We start from the raw sequence: 24,714 nt of genomic DNA, 5'->3' as shown, positions 1-24,714 counted from the left end.
CTATTGCTTATTGAGAGAAGGTAACATTTACCCCAAATAATTACTATTCAAAAAATTATTAATATCAGTTAGTTACCATTACTTATTCAGAGAAGGTAAGATTAACCCTCTGAACATCACTGAACAGATGTAAATGGTGCGATGGAGAATCACAACTCATTAACTAAATAACTAACTCACAGTGCGCCACATCTGAGACGTGTAACAGAGGGGGGGGGGGGGGGGGGGACAGAGCAGTGGAGGGAAGAGAAGAAAAATAAAAATTACACTCACAACTCCATCTAGCTCTGTTTGGACAAAAGATCCTCTTGAGGGGAAGAGGGGAAATGCGTGCCTATTGCATGAGCTTATTTTTGAGGCTGTGGACTAGGGCTGTAACAATACACCAAACTCACGATTCGGTTTGTATCACGATTTTTGACCCACGGTTCGATACAAATTTCGATATTATTTATTTTTTTAAATTAAACATTTGATTTATGTAAGATGCAGATTTGGCGTGGAGGGCGTGTCTATCTGATGGTCTGTTAACTGCACAGGTCCCTCACTCAACTTACTACAGAGAAATGTCCCACAAAGCAACGTTGCAGAACCAAACTAAGGTAACGTACACATACACTCACCGGCCACTTTATTAGGTACACCTTGCTAGTACCGGGTTGGACCCCCTTTTGCCTTCAGAACTGCCTTAATCCTTCGTGGCATATATTCAACAAGGTACTGGAAACATTCCTCAGAGAGTTTGATCCATATTGGCATGATAGCATCACGCAGTTGCTGCAGATTTGTCGGCTGCACATCCATGATGCAAATCTCCCGTTCCACCACATCCCAACGGTGCTCTATTGGATTGAGATCTGGTGACTGTGGAGGCCATTTGAGTACAGTGAACTCATTGTCATGTTCAAGAAACCAGTCTGAGATGATTCACGTTTTATGACATGGCGCGTTATCCTGCTGGAAATAGCCATCAGAAGATGGGTACACTGTGGTCATAAAGGGATGGACATGGTCAGCAACAATACTCAGGAAGGCTGTGGCGTTGACAGGATGCTCAATTGGTACTAATGGGCCCAAAGTGTGCCAAGAAAATATCCCCCACACCATTACACCACAACCACCAGCCTGAACCGTTGATACAAGGCAGGATGGATCCATGCTTTCATGTTGTTGACGCCAAATTCTGACCCTACCATCCGAATGTTGCAGCAGAAATCCAGACTCATCAGACCAGGCAACGTTTTTCCAGTCTTCTATTTTTGGTGAGCCTGTGTGAATTGTAGCCTCGGTTTCCTGTTCTTAGCTGACAGGAGTGGCACCCGGTGTGGTCTTCTGCTGCTGTAGCCCATCCGCCTCAAGGTTCGACGTGTTGTGCATTCAGAGATGCTCTTCTGCATACCTTGGTTGTAACAAGTGGTTATTTGAGTTACTGTTGCCTTTCTATCAGCTCGAACCAGTCTGGCCATTCTCCTCTGACCTCTGACATCAACAAGGCATTTGCGCCCACAGAACTGCCGCTCACTGGATATTTTCTCTTTTTCGGACCATTCTCTGTAAACCCTAGGGATGGTTGTGCGTGACAATCCCAGTAGATCAGCAGTTTCTGAATACTCAGACCAGCCCGTCTGGCACCAACAACCATGCCACGTTCAAAGTCACTTAAATCACCTTTCTTCCCCATTCTGATGCTCGGTTTGAACTGCAGCAGATCGTTGAACAGGTGTACCTAATAAAGTGGCCGGTGAGTGTATGTCATCATATGTCTGGGGTGGAACCAGTGAAAGCGGGGAGACAGAGAAGATTCTTTAGCACAGAGTTGTTTATTAACATAACATTAACATTTTTATTATTATTTATTTATTGAATTAACTAAAAAGACTCATCTGAATCTGTTGAATCTCCACACTGACTCCTCTCATCATCACTGCTACTCTCATCTGAACAGTCATGAGGTGTGAGCTGCTGGGGCAAGGGGGGCAGGGTTTAACGGCTAGTTCCCAGCCGTGACCAATGGGAGAAGGATGCTCTTGTAGGTTGTAATGGAGCTGGCAATATGTAAGGTAGTTTGACCTTTCCATATGAAGATTCAAAGAGTCACCATCAGGTGGGGGACGGATTGTACTCTTATTCTTCAGTTTGTGCCATTTGGAAACTCTGGCCTGCCCGCAGCTCACATCTGCACTCTCAGCATAAATGATGGAGAGGACAAATGCCTTCATATCCGCTCTGACTCCATGTTTTAATTCCAGACTCTCGCCCACTCATCCCAGGAGCTATCTTGCCTCAGAATTGATCTTCACCTTCTCCATCACCATATGATGTCCCCATGCACCTGACCTGCTTGTCTTTTCAGCTGTTCCTTTACAAGTTTCTTTAGTCTGACCTTATTTCCGGAATTAACCATGAGTTGGTTGAACTCAGCAGCACCTGGTAACCTGTCTTTGGGCTTGGGAAAAACATTTGGGCCTTTTGGATGTTTTGCTGCACGACGATGGTGCTCATCCTTGATGCTGAAAGGAAGGTCATAGGACAGATTTCAGGTGCATGGGGACATATACTGCGAGGGAGAAACGTCACCCAACCTGAGCACTGGTGTGGCTAATGGACTATATCTTCAGACATCCAGAAGCAGATACAATGCTGCTCTCTGCCTATGCAAAGGTGAGAGCCAGTAAGCACACTGGACCTGTTGTTCTAGACTGCGGGGACACAGATGTGTATGTCCAAGCAGCTGAGGTCTCGCAGCAAGTCAGAGGTGATCTGCTGATTAAACTCAAGCATGTGTGACCTTAGCTTAGCTTTGATCAGATCTGGGCGTCAAGATCCTTGACAACGCCACCTGGTGGCTTTCACACCAAGATATACTTTATATACGAACTACTAAGTACCTTATCTGAGGCAAGGAGGTTCACAGAAATATGTGGAAAATGGACTAGACAGAGCCGTGCTTTCAGTAGAAAAGTAATATTTTATTAATAAATACACTTAAAAATGGCCACACCGTCGTAATAGCACAATCTGTGCAACAAACCTAGTGGTCTAAAAGGGGGGATCACTACTGGTATTTGCTGCCACCAGGAACAATATAAGCACTATAACCATAAATATGGAATGGCTCGCAAAGCAGGTTACCTGTCCGGAGAAAACGTGAAGTTCACCACTCGTGTTTTCTTGACTCCAGTGCCTACAGTCAACTGCGCGCACACACACACACACACACACCCACCCACACACACATGCATAGACACGACCACTACAAGTGATACAATCAATATGGTGAGGTGCAATTTACCACTACAATACACGTTCAGTGCGCGAGGACGGATCCAGGAACCTGCCCTGGAAGCCGCTGCCCTAGTATTCTGGAGGGGGAAGACAAGAAGGAGGGGTGCTTACTAACACCAGAATGCTAGATGGGATACACTACTACACAGCCACTTAGCAGGACTTTATGGAACTACTGGGGCAACCATTACCACGTGAGTCAGGGGGGGGGGGGGGGGCCTAGACGGCGGCGGCCATGACAAAATACCTAAACAAAAGAAAGAAAACTGTAAAGGGAGGCACAGCTATCATTAAACATCTCTTCTCCTCTCCTTTTTTTTTCTTTTGCTTTTCTCTCTCTCTCTCTCTCTCTCTGTGAAGCATCTTTGAGTTCTTGAAAAAGCGCTATAAAAATACAATTTATTATTATGATTAAACCTCATCTTGAACATCATTGTAAATGCCGGCCATGTGTGTGTCTGGTCTGCTTTTACATTTCATATCAAGGATTCTTCCTGCTGCCTTCACATTGGTCTTGACTCTATTGCTTTGATGTTTCAGCTGTGATGCAACATAAATGGTTTGGCAGATAAAGATCACAAAGTCCACTTTATACACTGTTGGTGAGTCATCATTATACATTTGTGAGCACAAGCATTCTGCTTATGTACGTGTGCCTGGCCTTTGGTTGCTGAACTGCATCGTTTTAAGACTTTTCTGTACTTATGCCTCGCACACCACAGCTTTCCTTTACACTGCTGCGTGATGAGCCCCATTGCCTGACAGGCGTAACACCTGAGTGGTTTGGGAATGTATTCCCCAGCTGTAGTTCACATAGCCTTTCCACTAATCTGGGGGGGGTTCTCAAACTGAACTCCAACTGATAGGGTTTCTTTCAGTGAGCCATAACTTTTACTCTTAATTCACATGACATCAACAATCATTTGAAGTATCTCATTGGAATGGCGGTAAGACTTTACATTAAGTAGACACTCATCAGTGTTAAATTGATGCTAAACTAATGCCCAGTTCAGAGTTAATGAAGAACTGTTGCACAATCTGTGCAACAAACCTAGTGGTCTAAAAGGGGGGATCACTACTGGTATTGGCTGCCACCAGGAACAATATAAGCACTATAACCATAAATATGGAATGGCTCGCAAAGCAGGTTACCTGTCCGGAGAAAACGTGAAGTTCACCACTCGTGTTTTCTTGACTCCAGTGCCTACAGTCAACTGCGCGCACACACACACACACACACCCACCCACACACACATGCATAGACACGACCACTACAAGTGATACAATCAATATGGTGAGGTGCAATTTACCACTACAATACACGTTCAGTGCGCGAGGACGGATCCAGGAACCTGCCCTGGAAGCCGCTGCCCTAGTATTCTGGAGGGGGAAGACAAGAAGGAGGGGTGCTTACTAACACCAGAATGCTAGATGGGATACACTACTACACAGCCACTTAGCAGGACTTTATGGAACTACTGGGGCAACCATTACCACGTGAGTCAGGGGGGGGGGAACCTAGACGGCGGCCATGACAAAATACCTAAACAAAAGAAAGAAAACTGTAAAGGGAGGCACAGCTATCATTAAACATGATTTAAATAAGGCAAAGCAGCAGGAGCAATCCGCCTGCGGACACAATCTTTTTCAATTAGTGCTTGATGAAATCATGCGCGGATGATTGACATGTTAAAGAACAAACATTCTTTGTTTTACCTGAATGCAACTCGGAACCGACAACAACCGACAGATGAACACAGCCCCACGGTCCTCCATCACAATTATTATAGACAGCATATACGTTACAAACATCTATATTCTTTTGATTATTATTACCTTTTAGGCGCCGCGTCGTTTAAGTCGTGCCAATGCCCGGCGGGTGCACACCCAAGACCCTCGGCAGCACACCGTACGAACCCTTGTAGCGTCTGCCAGTCGACCCGACACCTATTCTACAATAACCCAGGATAAGACACATTTCCTTGGAGGCTTAGTCCGTTAAATTATATAATGTTTCGCATACCTTCTCTACACCAGAGCACCATGCGTCCACCCCACACACAGCTGCAGACCTATCTGGTAGCCTACCAGGTAAACTCTCCAAGTGCGGCCGTGATGACCGTTTTATAAACACCTGGCCTAGCCATCAATGTAGCGTTAGCCAGTCAGCTGCTAGCTAGGCATCGTGACGTCAGGGGGCTACCGGGGCTGCAGAGGGACAAACTTCCCCCAGACCATGACTACTCTGCCGGTTACACATGCGTTAATCAACTGCTGTGCTATGCTCTCGGAAGAGGTTGCAGATATCATCATACCTCTCCATGTGATCACTGGCAGTGACCACACCTCAGGGTTCTATGGGCATGGGAAGAAGAAGGTGTTGGAGAAGGTGAAGATCAATTCTGAGGCAAGAGAGCTCCTGGGATGGAATTAAAACATGGAGTCAGAGCAGATATGAAGGCATTTGTCCTCTCCATCATTTATGCTGAGAGTGCAGATGTGAGCTGCGGGCAGGCCAGAGTTTCCAAATGGCACAAACTGAAGAATAAGAGTACAATCCGTCCCCCACCTGATGATGACTCTTTGAATCTTCATATGGAAAGGTCAAACTACCTTACATATTTCCAGCTCCATTACAACCTACAAGAGCATCCTTCTCCCATTGGTCATGGCTGGGAACTAGCCGTTAAACCCTGCCCCCCTTGCCCCAGCAGCTCACACCTCATGACTGCTCAGATGAGAGTAGCAGTGATTAAATATTAGATTATATTTACATTAAGAATTTACCCCAAAAGCAGTAACATGAATATACTTTTTATTAAATGCTAACTTAAACCCAAATTAAACCCTTCTCCAGTGGTGTTTGTTTTTTCGGATCGGACGTTTTTGCAGATTGCATATCTGGGTGATGTCTCCTTAATTGTTTTGTAGATTTGTGGCATTTCCACAATACTCGTCTCACCACCACGCACCTGTCCCGGTACCGGTTGTGTTTCTGGTGCCATTTTAAAGATTCTGAACGACAACGCTCCGACAGTAAAAGCAGCGTTCAGCCGGGCTCTGGTCGTACTCTTTGCAGTAAATGTATAATGTTGGCCCGCCCGCGGCGAACCGGAGACCGAATCAAACGACCGGTTCTTAAAATTACGACCGTCCGGACCGCCCGGTTCACGACACCGGCTCAGACGGAGACGGATGAGACAGGACCGGTATCTTGCGGCGCGAAGGGAGACAGGTATTACGACACAGACACTTTCTGTACGTGCTAACGGAACTAACGGGTGAAAAAAATACACGCGAGGCATTTCAGATGTTTGCGACATGTTGGTGTGTGAAAGAGAGTGATGCAGCACGTCGCGGAGCCTGTTTGTGTGGAGGAGGAATGCCGAGGGGTAGCCTACTGAGTGAGTTAGTAACTTAGTGGTGTTTCTCCAGCTATGTGTCCAAACCATATAACTGTTAGACTGTATATAAAAGAGGTCCAGACGGTAAAACAGCCATGCTGCCGCCAGTGACAGGTTCAAACTTTCGGTTCAAGTAATGGCACTTAACACAGATGCACGCCGAATACATGTGAAGTGGAATATCTCATCATTTCATAAAATATCATTTGCATTTGCGCTATTATACACATCAATAGGCTTATGCAAATAGCTTATCTTCCTTTCCGAAGTTCGATGGCTGCTGGCAGCGAGAGGAAGATGGCGGTGAAGAGTTCCTGTTCCCGCTGAGTCAAACACGCCGCCTGACACATGAGCAATTTGAAGCACAGGACTCAGAGCTTCTTGGCATATTTTACCCTTTTTTTCTATACACAGTTGTTACTGTTAATAAATAGGTAGTATGTGTAAATAGGTAGGACAGAGCCCTGGGGCACACCTGAAGTGATGGGAGAAGGCTGGGATGTGAAGCATTTGAGTTGAATGAACTGAGTGGGATGGTAATGTCCACGCAGAAAGTGACATATGCTGAAACTGTATCCACTTGCTCACTGATTTTGATGGAAGAAGATGTGAGGGTATTCCAATGGATGGAAACATTTTCATGCCGTTGTGTATTTTAGGAGCAGCCTTCAGATACTTGTCCATAAATTAGAAACAGCAGCACTGTCTGTCAGCATCAGGATATATAAGGGAAGCGATGAGTAGGGAAGCATGTTCTTTTGCCCCCGCCAAAACAAAAACAGTTTCTTTCACTCACTCTGCCCCCTGGTTCACCCCCACACTCCGCCAAATGAAGACCCGGAAAAGACAACTTGAAAGACTCTGCAAGAAAACCGGATTAACAGTTCACCTTCTCGCCTACACCGACCACCTACAACAGTACAAAGAAGCACTCAACGCTGCCCGGACCACCCACTACTCCCACCTCATCCACTCTGGCTCCAACAACCCCAAGGCTCTGTTCTCCACCATCAACTCCCTTCTCAAACCTCACGACAACACCTCCTCATCATTCACTACTGAAAAGTGCCAATCATTCCTATCATTCTTCCAAACAAAAATCAGCACCATTTACAGTAACCTCAACACCTCCAGGATCCCTCCCATCTCCCCGCCTGCCTCCCTCCCTGCCTCCCCACCCACCACTATCCAGTACCTGACCCACTTCTCTCCAGTATCACCAGCACAACTCACAACCATCATGACCGGAATAAAAACCTCCACCTGCAACCTGGACCCCATACCCTCCAAACTCATCAAGAACTGCCTCCCTGTCATCTCCCCACTCATCATTGACTTCATTAACGCCTCCCTCTGCTCTGGTTCTGTCCCCCAAACCCTCAAACTGGCTGCCATCACTCCCATCATCAAAAAACCCGGTCTGGACCCTGACAACCCAAATAACTTCCGCCCCATCTCCAATCTCCCCTTCCTGTCAAAAATCCTGGAACGTGCTGTCGCCTCACAACTCACAACCCACCTCACCTGCAATAACCTGTTTGAATCATTCCAATCTGGTTTCCGCACAAAACACAGCACCGAGACAGCCCTCCTGAAAGTCACCAACGACCTCCTCCTCTCCTCAGACTCCGGACACCTCACCATCCTCATCCTCCTCGACCTCACAGCAGCCTTCGACACCATCAACCACTCCATCCTGCTCTCCCGTCTGGAATCCTCTCTCCACATCACTGGCACAGCACTCTCCTGGTTTCACTCCTACCTCACCAACCGACAACAGTTCATCAGCATCAACAACTGCACCTCCACCACCGCTCCCCTGTCACAAGGTGTCCCCCAGGGGTCGGTGCTTGGTCCCCTCCTCTTCATCCTCTACATCCTCCCCCTTGGCCAGATCATCCGTCAACATGGACTCCATTTTCACTGTTACGCCGACGATATCCAACTGTACATCTCCACCAAAGCCATCACCAACAACACCCACTCCACCCTCAGCAACTGTCTCACAGAAATTAAATCTTGGATGCAAACAAACTATCTTCAACTGAACAGTGACAAATCGGACATAATCATCATTGACCCCACATCCCGCACTAAAGCCAGCCACAACTTCTCCCTCACCTTTGATAACTGCACTTTGTCCCCCTCATCCCACACCCGCAACCTAGGAATCATCTTCGACAGTAAGCTAAGGTTTGACCTCCACATCAACCACATCACCAGGACCGCCTTCTTCCACCTCAAGAACATTGCCCGTCTCCGCCCCTCACTCACTTTCTCTGCTGCAGAAACCCTCATCCATGCATTCATCACATCCAGACTGGACTATTGCAACAGCATCCTCTATGGTTCACCATCCAAACTCCTCAATAAACTGCAATACATCCAGAACTCAGCCGCACGCCTGCTCACCCACACCCGCTCCAGAGATCACATCACCCCCGTCCTCCGTGACCTACACTGGCTGCCCATCACTCACCGCATACAGTTCAAAATCATCCTCCTCACACACAAAGCACTTAATAACCTGGCCCCCCCCTACCTCACAGACCTGCTCCATCACCACACCCCCTCCCGCGACCTCCGCTCATCCCAAGGAAACATCCTGTCACCACCCACACGGACCAAGCACCGAACCTGGGGGGACAGAGCCTTCTCCATCACTGCCCCCTCCCTCTGGAACTCACTCCCCAAACCCATCCGCACCTGCACTCACCTCCCAACATTCAAGACCATGTTAAAAACACACCTTTTTAAATCAGCTTTTAATACATAATTTCTGTGTGTGTTCTATATTGTTTTCTATGTTTTATACTGTCTTTGCTGCTTTTAATTGAATGTCTTGTGTTCTTAACTGCATTTATTGTATGTAAAGTGTCTTTGAGCTTTTGGAAAAGCGCTTATAAAAATAAATTTATTATTATTATATTATATTACTAGATATGTGGTTTATGTTTATGTTGGATATTTAGAGAAAGCAGAGTGGGATGTGGCAGCCTGAGAGGAGAGAGGTTGTCAGTGTCTCGCCAGAAGAGTTTGTTTGCTGTGCACGCCTACATGGTATGCATAACGCTCTCTGTGGTGTTTAAACTATTTTCAAATTTCTTCTTTGTGGTAAAAACTAAAGTAAAAACTATTTTACTCTGTCATTTTTGTTTGTTTGTTTGTTTTGCTTACATTTTTTCAAAGAGAGAGAGAGAGAGAGAGAGAGAGAGAGAGAGAGAGAGAAGAAAGGAATTCAATGTACTGTGTCAATGTGTTTCCAAAAGATGTCTGTTGCAACATGCTATCAAATTTCAAACGGGCAATTTCCCTGTTAAGAGACTGGAAAAACACGTTCACACCGAGGGTGATAGTCCCTAAAACACATCAGTTATTAAACAATATTTAAAACAGAATTCCTTTGAATCATCTTTGGTGACAGTTGAGGTGGTGTTTGCTTGTCTCACCACTGTCAATCAAATCAGATCAAACTGCACCATGCAGTCCCTGTGAAGCTTTTCATTCAGATGTTTTTATCCCCAAATCTTTAACTTTTATTGTTTTGCTTATTTTGTCTGATTGTATATATAGACATATACATACTGTATGTAGTAAATATAATGTGAAAAAAGTTTAGTACTTACAGGTGCAGTGTGAAAGCCTTTGGAATGAAGTGAATGTAGATCACACAAGATGGTAAGCAAATTCTTCCAGGTTCCAACAAGAACTATTAAGACCTCACTTGCTCTCTCTCTCTCTCTCTCTCTCTCTCTCTCTCTCTCTCTCTCTCCCTCTCTCTCTGTCTCTATCTATCTATCTATCTATCTATCTATCTATCTATCTCATGTGAGAACAATTACGAGCAACACCGAGACCATGTTTATGGAAAATATAAAACCTATGTGTTTTTTGATGCTGCATATTTGTCCTTTAGAAACCCCACACTAGGGTTGTTTCAGCATAATAGGTGCAAACATGAAACTCCAGTGCTGAACATTTACAGTTTTTCTCAGTCGCTTTGGTGCTTTTCTCACATCACTATTAACATTTGCACAGCAGTTAGTGCATTTCTCAAAACAATTAGTGCAAACTGCAAAACCTAGTGGATAACCTGCAAAAGCACGTCACTTGCTCAAAATGGATAGTCCATTCCTCAAAAGTAAGTATTCATGCCAATGAAACTGCCAGTGTCATCAAATGAGAAGTCTTGACACCATCGTTTATGAACAAGATAGTCAAATGGCTTTGTCATGTTTTCATTATGACAGTTTATTCTCTGTGTTTTCCAATGCAAAAAAAGGTCAGAACTCAGTGACACTACCTGAAAATTCTCAAGACAGCAGTATACACTACTTGTACAGCCATTTGAAAACTAGAGTAAAGTTACACATTGCTGTAGTTAGAGGAGTAAGTGAGTACAAGACACTGTATGCTCTTTGCAATTCTACAGCATTGGGTAAAAGAAAAATACACTACAGTCACTTATTTAGAACAAACATAAGAAACACCCTTTTGGTAGAGCTTCAATTCACAGTGGTTCTTCCAACATTTGGTTGCACCCTACGACCAGCCTCAGCCATTGTGAGGCCGTGATTGACAACATGGTCCACAACTGTAGCCCTAATTTCATTAGGAATCTGCCGATGTATTTGGCCTCTTCTTCCTCTTCCTCTGTTTTGTCCCCTTCCTCCCCGAATCATCAACCCTCTTCCATGATGCTGACCTTCCATTTCTGTGTCACAGAATTGTAGAAATGGTCCACACTATGTCCTGCTCGGTTCATATATGCTTGCCAAGTGAGGGTTCATGGGATTCATCCCTGAGTGACTGTGAACAAGTGGCTTGTCATTGTATAACAATTCAACCATATGTATTTAGTTGAGACGTTAATATGCACAAAAGATTATTTTGGGATGAAAGCGATACTATTAGACAGGTGGTACCCTCTACAATGTAAATAAACAAATAAAAAAAACGTCCAATGCCTGAAGAAGAAATAATATTCGTTCGTCCCTACTAGACGAAGCCTGCCTCCCTAATAATGGAACTCAGGAGACCACGTAAGAACAATAACGACACGTCGCCACATCCCGTCCATTACGCGCGCTCGGCGCCTGTATTAAACACTCCCCCAAAACAAGGTATTGCATACATATAATCCCCAGTTCCCCAGCACTCGTGCAGTCCACCAAACGAATTAAACTGAGTCCACGTTAACGCAACCAAACCTGGCGCAACAGAGTCCCAATCCCGGAGCTCTCGGGGGACCGCTGCCTCGGAATAATCCACTGTCCAGGAAACAAAAAAATATAATCCACAAAAGAAAATAGGCAAAAAGAAGATTGCAATCACACGGCCGGGTATGCCTAACCCAAAAACCGCAAAATGTTTCGAGCCGACGTGTAATCCGGGAATCCCAGCATGATGCGCCCGCTTCTTGGTGGCGCACTGAAACAGGAGAACCAAAAGTAAATGAAAGAAAAATAAAGTTCATGTTATCACTCCCCAGACGCGATTTCGGCCTTTTACGCCAATCGAAGGAATGTTTTTATTTATGTATCAGTAGCTGCAGACAATGCTGGCGCCATGCTCACACACTCCCACTACTCCCTAGATTCCGTTTTTTTGGTCGCCTCCGGCCCCGGCGCACCCCTCCCTAAATAAAAGGTTTTTGGTGCGCCTTCACCGACGCACGGGAAGACAGGAGCCTAACTTACAGTTTTTCTCCATTGGTTTGGCTCATTTCTTGAAACAGAAATTACATTCTCAAAACTCTAAGATCATTTGGCAAAACAGTCTTACAGTTCAGCACAACACCATAGTTCACTTGCAAAAGCTCATTTCTCTCCCAAAAGTGTTCACTCATGCTTCAAAACTAAATTCCTTTCCCATATAAATAGTCAGTGCCCCCAAAAGACAAAAGATCCTTCTCAATTGCTTTGGCTCATTTCTCGAAACAGACCGGACGTTCTCAACACTCTTGGTGCTTTTGCCAAAAAAAAACTGGATGGTTCAGCACAACACCATGGTTCACCTGCAAAAGCTCATATCTCTCCCAAAACAGTTCGCTCATGTGTCAAAATCAAATTTCTTTCTCATATAAATAGTCAGTGCCCCCAAAATGCATCATCCCTTTGGCATTGTGTAAGCACTGCAAGTCAAAATGTTTAGACGTTTTGTCACTATGGCAGAGGACAATTGAAATATCCCTCATGTCCACCACTAAGTCTTAGCCCAGTCCTTCATTGACATTGGTTACTGTACTCGTTTTTTTGTCTAGCTAACAGAATACAATTGTGTGTAAAACTGAAAAAAAAAATAGGATATTACGGTAAGAGTAGCCACCCGTGTCAGGTTGTCGTTCAAACATAGAATTCAAAGGACAACACTCCATTCGTAATGTATGTCTTATGTATTTCTTATAGAAGTTACCAATGAAATTGTATTGTTGCTTTACTTTTTACCACTATTCTAATGCATCACTGAACAGTGACTGGAATACTACTGTATCCCATTGAGGTACATTATTGCAGGGCTATAAAACACACACACACACACACACACACACACACACACACACACACACACACACACTAAATGAATAGGTAAATGCAAATTTCTTGCTACAGTCCTACAGTATACAAAATATAGTTCAATTATTGACTGATATGAGTACACCTGTTTTCCCTGCAAAAGGTTTGGATGATGGAGGAGACTGTAGAGCGAGGCACATTAGGCTGCACTCTGCGACCTGCCTCCACCATTGTGAGATGGTGGTTGACAACATGGTCTATAATTGTGGCCCGAATTTCATCCGGGACAACATGGTGTCTTTGTGCTCCTCGGCCTCTTCCCCCTATTCCACCACCACGCACCCTTACTCCTCTTCCTCTTCCTCTTTTTCTTCATGGAGCAGGCAGTTGCCCTTGTTCATTTGCTTGGCCAGGTGCCTCCATGTTCAGAAATGGTACTGGTCCTGGTCAACCTTTATATATATACTGTATATGTTTGGCAGCATTCACAATCATAGACAGCACCTGTCAGGTAACTAAACATACGGTTTGATTGGTCATCTGAGATGAGTGAAACTCCTCCTTCGTTAGTCAAGTTCTAGTTTCACCTGACTGTCAATGACTGTACTCAATTTATCAAACGCTCCAAGAGATTCATATATGGTATTCATGGTATTCTGTTCTTGACTAATTTTGACAATTGACCAGACTATTGTGCAAGTGATGACTTACACAATGAAATGATGCTGACATGTTTTGAAGAGAACAACCATTAGACTGAGAATCGACAATTAGTTTAGATCAACAAGCTCTATTCACTTGGAAATTGTGCTATAGGCTACCTGTACTTAATCATTTGCAAAGATGTAATGAGATATTGAGAAATGTACTAAGACAATTGCAATTTGATTAATGAATGAGAAATGCAATTCTGTTGTGAGCAATTGCCAAGTGGTTTGGAGATTTGTCCATGTTGTTTTGAGAATGTAATTTCTGTTTCAAGAAAAGAGCCAAACCAATGGAGAAAAACTGTAAAATAACCACCATCATACCACCTTTTCACAGAGGAAAATTAACACACATAACAGGTGCATTGCATTTACGTTTCCCCACTTTCATGCCTATTTCCCGCTATGCTTTCTCTATGACCTCAATTTAATGTGCCGTGTCACAATTGGTTACAACTAATACTTCACACACCTCCTCGTGAGTGAAAGCTAAAGTTCACCTGAGAGCAATTGTTCAATTTAGGAGACATTTCCAGGAAAAAATGATAAAGAAAGGTATAATTTGATAACTAATTCAACCATTTTGTATGTAATGACTCAAGCAATGAAATGAAGACTATTAGTTTTATTGGAAACGACTTTTTAGCATCCATAAGTATAGTTAATTTTGACTGACATGACATAAGCAAATGATAATGTAATAAAACAGCAGAGAATTGTATGAAAGCAACTGATACATGTCCAAGAGCATTTGCAATTTGTTCAGAGGAAGGAGAAATCGCTACTATGATGTGCACAAATGACTAAATGTTGTGGAGGTTGAGATAATAGTTATGAGAATTTTCATTCTGATCTGAGAAAAGCACCAAAGCGACTGAGAAAAACTGTAAGTTGTTTTTATTTCCCCCTACTACTCAACTCAACTCAACTCGACTCAACTTTATTTATAAAGCACTTTAAAAACAACAGCAGCTGAAACAAAGTGCTGTATAATAATGATAAAAAAATATAAAACCTTAGACATGACACATAAAATAATACAAGATGTAAAACAATACAAATTGTACAATAAAATAAGAAGAAAGTCTCAAGGTTAAAAGCCAAGGAGTACAGGTGGGTTTTAAGATACTTTACTTTAAAGGTCTCATATTATGAAAAACAGGTTTTCTCTGGTCTCTACATCTATAAACTGGTCCTCCCTGAGCCTATCAACTCCCAGAATGAGGAAAACAAGCAATTCCTGCATGGTCTCTGCAGCCCTCCCTCTGGTAAAATGGCGCTCCTACAGGGTGTTCAGATTCAGCTCCCGTCGTTACGTAATGAAAGGAGTCATTTGCATAGACCAAACTCCTCTGCACGATAGGAGATATCCGAGAGGGGGCGTTCATCATCAAGGTGAAGTTCAGTGTGTGATGCGGTGGGATAGCAGTGAGATAGCTGAATGTAATGCTCTTCTTGCCGGGATCTCCAACAAAAACATCCAAAAACTCCAATACATTCAAAACTGTGCTGCCCGGATCCTTACAAGGACACGAAAATTTGACCACATCACACCAATTCTCAAATCCCTCCACTGGCTCCCTGTCCCATTCAGGATTGAATACAAGGTTTCCCTACTGACCCACCAGTGCCTCCATGGTAATGCTCCTATTTACCTGAAGGAGCTAATCACCCCTCAGCCCACTTCACGACACCTCCGCTCCGGTCAGGCAAACCTCCTGCAGATCCCAAGGACCAAACTCCGAACCATGGGAGACAGAGCTTTCTGTCACGCCGCTCCCTGTCTTTGGAATGCTCTCCCTGACCACCTGAGAGCACCACTGACCCTGGACACTTTTAAAAAAGGCCTAAAAACCTACCTTTTTAAAAAAGCCTTTCATTAGTTGTTTCCTTTGGAGAGACGCTCTCTCTCCAAATTTTAACTTTTACTTTTCTTTTTTATGTAGCACTTTGAGATTGTTTGCTCAATATAAAGTGCATTACAAATAAAATTCATTATTATTATTATTTATTATTATAGCGGTGTTTCACAATGTTGTCGCTCAGAGCTAGACATGCAGATTGCTCTGTTGTTGGTTGTACAAATCAACATAAGTGCTTATATTCTGTCCCAGCTACAGAAGAACAGAAGAGACAGTGGTTGCATTTAATTTGTAATGACAATGTGCCGGCTACGGTCCATGTTAGCTTGTATGTGTGTGCTAACCACTTCACATCGGACTGCTTCAGTAACGAGGGTCAGTACAAAGCCGGCTTTGCCTCGACACTGACCCTCATAAAAGGATCTGTCCCAACATACGGGACCCAGCAACTTCACCTGAGCCACATAGGACAGCCATAGCGATACATCCACGTAAACATTGACACAAGCTACCGCTAAGCAGCATCGTCTCCGTCGCTCTCCAAGTAGGCGATGACAGACAGAGCTCATAAGCATTTAAAGGTGCAGGCACAGAAGCAGCCTGTTCTCAGCAGAGCTCATTTGAGCAACTTTTAGACAGCTGAAATACAGGACCACAGATGGGTTTGGGGCAATGCATATCGAACACAGTGTTATTGGACCTCTGACAGCTGTGTGAAATTGATGAAAAACAGTATTATATGGGACCTTTAAAAATGGATAGTGGATGGATACCATATTTCTTCCCACTATGGAATTTGATATTTATTTATTGTACCTTGTAACACCACTTCTGTTACTGGACTGAATTATTGCCCTCCTGACTGAAAGAATTGAGTGTGTAGCATCCGTTCTGACAGCGTACATTAATGGACAGGATGCATATGTTTATGAAGGATTTTGTGTCACTTCACTGGGTGCTCTTTTATCATCTTGGTAACTGCTATTTACAACTTTACTAGTTTCACAATACCTTTGATGATGCATCTCCCCTGGTTTACTAGCCAAATAAAAACAGCAAAGCAGCAAGAGCAATCGGTTTTAGAGGAAGATTATATAGTGAAGTGATATGGGCCAATAAAACCTTTTTTTGTTGTTGTTTATCTTACAAGTTAGCCCACAAGCTGCTGTGGCGCCACAACTGCGTCTGGAGGAGGTAAATAAAGCCAATCTTGAGATATTTAACATACTCTAGTAGACATTAAAGCACAATTTGGAATGTCCACTTGAGGTTTAACAAAGCTTGTCCACAAAATGTATAAAGTATAAAAGTGCATTTGTGCCCCTGTAAAGCAAAGGAAAATGCTTTATTCATCAATCAGCAGAAGGTAAATTCAATATTTTTTAAATTTGAAAGTGACATAAAACACAATTGACAGCTCAATATAATCACTACCTAAGTCTAATATTCTCAAAAAATTTGTCAAATTGTCATATTGGGCCCTAGTTTCGTGGCGCAGGGCGGCGGAGGGTGGCGCAGCCGGCGTAATGCAAGTTTCGACCCGCGCAGCCTTGCGCACGGTCAGTTTGGCAGTTTGGTGGCTCGCCTGCGCCAAGATGGGTGTGGCGGCGCAGCAGGGGGAGGCGTCACAGATTCAGCTTGGCGTAGCAGAAGTTTCGTGGCAAAAAGCCTTGCCGAGACTTCGCCGAAAGCCCGCCAGCTCCAACCTAGTCTACTTTTGGCGTAAGGCGCAAGGCGAAAATAAAGTCCATTCATTCAAGGCGAATTACAGCTGGTGGAGTGGAAGTTTGGCTGACGGCGCCCAGTGCGTACACATCACCGAGACCTCAGAGGCAGGTTTCCACAGTTCCAGGCACATTTAAATGCAATAAATAATCACAACAAACACTAATTAATGTAGCCTGTGTGGTGCACGAAACTTGCAAAGTCCAGGCGGACACACCCCGTCGGCGTGACGCAGGTGCGCTGAGTGCTGACTGCGCCTGGTCTACGAAACTAGGGCCCATAGAGATGAATCTATCATTAAATAAAAATAAATAGTGCATGGCAAGCTTTGTTGTCTTAATTTCTTTTTGAATTCTTGAGGAATGTCTAAAGCTGCGGAAACTGACAAAATGAGAAGAATCAGAACCAGGATTCGGTGCGAACCAAAATCAGGAAGTTAAAAAAGCTTTACTTAAACCTTTGCAGGAATTCAAGTAGCCAATCTTTCTGTCACAAGTTCCACTGTATCCTCCCTGAAGGTAGGGAGGTCAAACAGGTTTTAATTGCAGGCCTGAGTCTGCACTATTGAGCGAATTTGGCTCCAAGTTAAATAAATAATAGGGTTACACAATCTTTGGAATATTCATGACTATTTAAGTTTAAGTCGCTGTAATTCAATCTAATCCTATTGCACCAACAACCGTTGTGTATTGATACAGGTACAAAAGCACCAAACTGGTTAATTTGGCGACTTACAGTAATAATCTATATTTAGTTTGGGGGAGTCGGTCATGCACCTAAATCCAAAACCCTCTGGGGCCAATTACAGTGTTGAACACTGCTGCAGAGCTGGAATTCTAAGACCTGCTGCTGCCCTGCCCTGGAGGTAGCGTGGTTTATTTTTGAGCAGTTAATCCTGCCACTCGACTCGTATCGGACACTGTCGGTTCCTCTTTCCTGCCGAGACAGAAAGTAGGTTATAAGGAATGCACACAATTATATTTACAATGAAATGTCTCTGTGGAAGGACAGATGAATGAGTAGATTGTAGCGCCACTGAAGGCTCCAGCCCTGCGAGACTGGGACCAAAGACGGCGTCTTGAGTAACAGCACTTGAGTAAATTAAGGCTAAGTCTCCGTGTCATGAGTTCAGACATTCAGTGTAACACAAAACATGCAAACCGGTGTACAGCAAATATCTACAAGACTGAATCCATTTGGCTGCGCTGTATAAACATACAAGTACATTCCCAAATCATTCACTAAATCATGACTTTGAAGATCACAAAGATAATTGGATCAGGTTGCAGTCTAATTCCTGGCGGGCTATGCCTTCCACCTGAGTCTGGGCCTTCTTACTGTAAAGCTTGCCTGTGTGCATCTCTGGACTTGACCTGGGCAGTGCAGGATCTATTAACGCTGCCAACGCCATCTCACTGAGCGCCGTTTCCCTCGGGGATGAGTCCAGAGTCCGCTTCTGTTCACTTCGAACCACATCATAAAGTAGTAGTCAGCCTTATCAGGGGACAACAAGGAGCTGTCTCATAGGGAGAAGAAGTGGTGCAACACTAACAATCTGTCCCTTAACATCACCATTTTTTAACCATTTTTTTTCTGATCCGCTATGAATGAGTTTCAGTGTCGGAAAGGTGAGGTGTTCAGACATTTTTTATAAACTCTGTTAGCCTGAAGCAGCGTACTGTATAGCTGTGTGTGTGTGTGTGTGTGTGGGTGTGTGTGTGTGTGCGTGCATGTGTGTGCATGTTGCGGAGGGAGGCCTCTCTTTTTGATTTCCACTATCAGCCTGTGAAACTCCCTGCTGGTGGCGGCATTTGATGTGATAAGGTGAACTACTGGAAATAAAAAAACACCTCCTTTCAGATGAGGATCATATAACATATATACCAACACTGTGTCATAATGTATAGCCTACTTAATGTAATATAAATTTTATGTGAGCTTTGACAATTTTACAAGCAGAAGGGAGGCTGTGTTCCCAGGAATGCATACATTCGCTCATGTTGCATCCAAATCATCCTGCAGATGTGTCTTATCAGGGCCTGGCTGTGACCTTATGTGTGTCTGCTGCTCCTATAGTGCATGAACAGGACATCAAAGCAGAGGAAAGCTTGTGTCCTACACATCTTTCTTCAGAAAAGACAGCACTTAGGGCATAACGCACATAACAGGCGAGATGGCAGTCTGCTTATGCTGCTTAATCAGAATCAGAATGTTGTCTTTATTGGCCAAGTAAGTGTTACAGATTCACAGAACTCTGGCTTTTTGTCGCTCTCAATAAATACACAGAAATAGACAAACAGCTAAAACAAGGATAATGGAATAAAGGTAAACATTTGAATACTATGTACAGATGTAAATACAAGTGTATTTACAAGTAGGACAATGACATTGACAGTGACAGTCTGATATAATACCAATTATTTACACAATTACTTCAATCTGTAATCAAATGTGCTAAAATCTGTAATCAAATGTGCTAAAATCCTCATATGCTGAGGTTTTTTTTTTCGTGTTACAAAATCTGCAGCGTTGGCCTTTTTCAAATATAAATCACTTCAATCATTTTAAGGCAATGCGCTGTGTGATTGTAAATGCAGATTGGAGAATCCACATTGTCATTCTGAAAGTAACTTGTTTGTAAATGGAGAGATCTACATCCTGTGAGGAGCTATTTACAGCTATGGGCGTGGTTGAGGTTTGTGCAGCGCGATGCGGAGTGGCGACTGCAGTTCAAGTAGCACTTGAAAACATTATTTAAAGGTGTAATATGGAGTTTGTCTTGTTGCTTGCCAAGTCGGAATGTTATTGTTTATTATAAAGAGAATACTGTTGAGCACAATCTTAGAGAACAGAGACACGTAATAATGTACACACTCAGTGAACCATGAACTGGAAATAGAAACTGGTCATTATGGTAAAGACGCTGTTCAATGGAGGCTGAGGTCCAGTTTCTCCTCCTCTGCTCTATGAAGCTGTCACAAAGAACAAACAGCAGCAGAGACAACATGATCCGGATGAAACTGTGTTCTGCAGGAACCACGATTCAGTCGCACAGTATGTGACATATTAGATGAACAAAAGTTAAAAAAAAAGTAACCATTTGTTTCAAATCCACACCTCCTCACACACCCACAGGAAGGTGCAGGTTCCTGCCTTGGCCTGTCTGCTCTCTTTGTGTCCGTCCATGAGAACGGCCCGCATGTGTATTGCCTATTGGCTGAGGGTCACACCGCCACGTGGGCTCTAACGCTCTCCACCGACGCCGAGAAGAGTCCTGAATGCTGCGAAATAAGAAGATAAGAGGAAATCCAGGCAGGGGACTGGGTCGCTATGGATACGAAGTCCATCATACACGTCCGCTGGGTCAAGTGATGTGTGAGGGGGAGGGGGGATTTCTATCTCGGCCCAAGTGACCAAAAATCCATTAATGCAGCTTTGCTGTGGGCACAGGGGCCAGATTCTCTAGACATTCCACAGAGGACTTGCATCGTAAGTACAGGAAATCCGGCTGCTCGCTTGTCTGGATTACATTCATTGATAAATATCAGTGGAGGCGTAGTATTCTACAGACGGATTCGCGAAATAAGCATTATGCAATCATGCCTGTCAGACAGTAGCAGTACGTGAGAGGTATGTGGGTGGCATTTCTCCGTGTAGGAAGGTAAACAACTAAGCCTCTCATCATTAATTATTAGTTTTAAAGTTGGTCATTAAAGATACTATATTCAAATCAGCTGCAACACACCTCATTCTTCTCTCATGAGCCCCTGACAAGCAGGTAGTGACAGGACTGTGCTTGAAGCACCTACAAACCAGTTTGCTTCCCCCTGAAGGCGCCGAGTGAACCTCTGCCAAATGCTTGGTGAAGGAATCCTATCATTACAAAGTTTCCCTCAGGCACGGTAAATACAATCTGCCTCCTTAAAGCCAGAAACTCAAAGATTATATATACAACACAGAAAGAAACAAGAGACACACAAATCATTAACAACAATCTAAACTGTGTATCACGTTGTAACTCCGTCATGTATGCATCATCGTTTAATGGAGACACACCATGATTCAATCATATATCGCAGTAGACAATTACGTCTAAATTGATAATGACAAGTTGTAAAAAATACATTTTAAAAAGGAAGATGCTTGTTCGATATGATATCTTGAAAATGAGTTCCTTGATGGTTCAACTTCAACAGATCCCACGTCCGTCACATGAAACATGACCAATCTACCACGGGTTGAAATTATGGAGGGAGAACAACAGGAAATTACATTAAATACAATTAGGTCTTGTGAAATCAACATTAAGCAGTGACGATAAATAACACACCCGTAAAATGAGTCCAAATGTATTTGCATTATAGTGAGCAGGGCAGATACAGTGGTTTCTTAAAGGTAACAAAAGAGTTTATGAAACATACTTTATGAAACTGTTTCCTAAACATAAACTGGAATGCTGCACAAACTGAATGATATCACATAACTCATTGAACTTTTTTTACGTTTTAATTCCTCACTATTATTAGTCTTCGTCACAATGTGCTACATTTTGACAGTTTAAAACACCCATTGATGTTTTGACCTGCTGACTCATTCAGTTACTGAGTCACTCACTCATCACACAATAGGGGAGGGCCCCGTTTCACAGTGCAGAGCTGTTTCATGTCAAATCATCTTTATGGGTTTCTGGAACGGTGTAAGAACAACTTACAAGATTCAATGACAGAATATTTTTAACATGAAACCAAGTAGGCGAACGCATGTTGATATCCTTCATGCAATAGAGCATGAAACAATATGTTACAGCTTAGGTTGGGTAACTTTATTTATACCCCAGGGTAGATTTGATAGGCAGTTAAGTGAGTTGGCTGCTTACACACAGACAACAGGTCAACACTGCTTCAGACACACAAAAGTATACAAAAAGCTATTAGTATCAAAAAAGACAAAAGATACAGAACAGAATCAAAACCATCATGATGTTTTTTATTCTGTAGAGAGTACAGACTGCTGTCTATGCATCATCAACAGAGGAGGTTAAATAAACACACATGGTGTATGCATACAGACATAAACAGAACAAAATAGTTTTGCTTTGTAGCGATACGAGTTTGGTTAAAACAGGTGAGAGGAAGGCAGGACTCCAGGTTGAGTATAGCCTGCAGGTCATTCCTAGACTAAGGGGCATAATAAAATACACTACTTTCCCAGTCTCAGGCCCATTCCAATCCGCCCCCACATCATCCCCCTCCACCGAGGTGTGAGTTTGGCTTCACACTCACAGCTGAGCGGGACGTTTCAAACACAGTTCATCCAGTACATCCGCTGGTGCCTTGATCAATCAACCAGCACACGTCCACTTTAACATGACCAACAACAGCAGTTAGCATCGGCTAACTAGCTAGCTAGCCAGGCGACATGCATTCCCAAAACAGCACAGTGAAAATAAACTTGATAATTATCTATTTTATTTTGGTGAATGATGAACAACTGAGTAACGTTGGAGTCTTGACTGGATATTTCACGATAGCACAACAATTTAATTTTAGGGAACCGACGTCAACACACATTCTCAGTTCATTTCAACTCCTGATCATCACACATTTTAAATTTTAAGTTTAAATCATGCTGTTCTATAAAATCTCCAAACCCTATAGACATATTTGAAAGGTGCATTCAATGTAACATTGCATTGTGTGAAGGGCATGTGTACGACAAAAAGGAAACAGTCTTAAATAAATGCAGGGATGTTCAGCACTTATGTTTAATATTTAAATTTTGTTCTGCAATATTACTGATGATATTATAATCTTAACTGTCTATTTCAGAGCTAAATGTTGAAAATACTTCATTTTCACATTTTATGTTCCATAAATGCTTTTTTTTATTGAAGTAAAGAAGATAAGAACATTGCAATGACTAGAGTTGGTAAGTGAGACTCTCCCTTCTCAGACACACTCGGACCAGTCTCTCACACACACACTGCTCTCCGATCGCCAATCAGAGTAAATTAAATTAGATTGCAAAGAAAACCGCGATTGAAAAAAAACTAAAAGACAAATTAGGTTGGGAGGTTATCTGGCCATAACAAGCAGTGCTGTGTCCAATGAGTTACGTTCACATACAATGAAACAGCGTTCTGAAATCTGCTTTGAGAAAATCTGAACTCCACATAGCGGAGGAGTGGGCTGAACCACCGTGGTTGACTCAACCTTAATTTTGTGTTGTTGCAATGTCGTAGTCATTTCAAGCCAAAAGGTTTTTGTTAATTCTAACAAGAAGTTTAGTGGTTTTTCTTTTTTTTTCAAACTGTTAAAATTTCTGGTCAAAATGAGTCGTTACAAGATGACACAAGTGCGAGTCATATTTTGTTATAAGTGAGCAATATGACTGTGGATGTGATCTGAAAGGGTTAAAAAGACATTTTTCTAAAATTTCAGCTCAACTTTAAAACCGCAACTTTAATCCAGGAAAAATCAATTTCCCCAAAACCTAATAAAGTGTCATTTTATCATATGAGAAGGTAATTTTGTAGGATTAGGGTCGCTAACAAGAGATGATGAATTGGCAGAATATTTCTGGACTGTCAGAAATAGAAAACAGATACATCCTGACCAAGTACAGGCTTCGGGACCACAAACGAGCTGTTGAAATAGTTGCTTCATGTCTCTTTGTGGCCTTTCTTCTGACTCTAAGTAGTAGCTTATTGTCCGTTCGTGTAGTCGTTGTGAGTCTCTTTGTGTGTCTTGCAGCTTTTTTTCATCAGTTTAAGTAGTTGTTAATGTCATTGAGGTATTTTTTGAGTCTCTTTGTAGTTGTTGCACATTCCATCATCGTCACTTTGAGCCTCTGTGAGTGACATTTTTCTCGGTGAAGACCCAGGGGGCCACATGACACTCTGTGGGCCCCTGTAGGTTAGTAATCTATCCATGTTTACAGCCCGTGTACCAACATGCCACAACCCTAGGGCCTGTGAATGGCACACACACACACAGTGTGATGTGATGTGTTTAAATGTAATTGGAGAGAAGGTTCCTGTATATATCATGCATGTGCATCAATACTAACATTGTGTTGACATGTTGCTGGTGTGTATTGAGCCAATAAAGAGTCTTTTGAATGTGAGAACACGAGATCCTTTTAAGTTGGGAACCAACTATCATAAAAACAAGCGGAAGTAGCCTCGACGTCAAAGTTTACGGTTTTAATCTTCTGG

At 43.1% G+C, this 24,714-nt stretch overlaps 1 protein-coding gene across 1 annotated transcript in view; it reads right to left on the bottom strand.

The window, feature by feature from the left end:
* Positions 1-24,714, bottom strand: part of cav1 (caveolin 1) — a 481,528-nt gene that overhangs the window by 373,036 nt on the left and 83,778 nt on the right. The gene's annotated exons all lie outside the window — the stretch shown is intronic.

The sequence above is a fragment of the Eutrigla gurnardus genome, assembly GCF_963514095.1.
Source record: "Eutrigla gurnardus genome assembly, chromosome: 9".
Classification (NCBI taxonomy): Eukaryota; Metazoa; Chordata; class Actinopteri; order Perciformes; family Triglidae; genus Eutrigla; species Eutrigla gurnardus.
This window is presented reverse-complemented; position numbering and strand designations above follow the sequence as displayed.